The following is a 435-nucleotide window of genomic DNA, read 5'->3' on the forward strand; positions in this document are numbered from 1 at the left end:
CCTCGCCCACCCCCGCCGCCCACGGGCGGGGTGGTTCGGGGGTGCGGGGCAGCGCGCGGCTCCTGGCCGGGGAGAGCGCGGCCTCTGGGTCTCAATGCGGCCTGGGCCGAGAGCTGTCATCCCTGTGCTTCCCCGTCTCCGCTTTCTCACGTTCGCCTGCTTTTTAGGTCCCGAAACTGCGCAAGACATGGGTAAGTGGGGTCTTCTTCGAAATTCTATGCCCTTCTGCTTGGAGGCAGGAAACGCGAGAAGTGCCGCCTTTTCTGATTTTCGAAATGTTTTGTTAAAAAAAAAAAGAAGAAGAGAAAGAAAAAGAAAAAATGTAGATGCCAAGGTGTTTTGCATAATGTTTAAAAATGACCATGCAGAGTTTTTTTTTTCCTGATGAGCCTTGTTGGTTAAATTTAATTTTTTTAAATATATTTATTTCTAGGA

The sequence above is a fragment of the Crocuta crocuta genome, unplaced genomic scaffold (genome assembly GCF_008692635.1).
Source record: "Crocuta crocuta isolate KB4526 unplaced genomic scaffold, BGI_CrCroc_1.0 scaffold41, whole genome shotgun sequence".
Taxonomy (NCBI): Eukaryota; Metazoa; Chordata; class Mammalia; order Carnivora; family Hyaenidae; genus Crocuta; species Crocuta crocuta.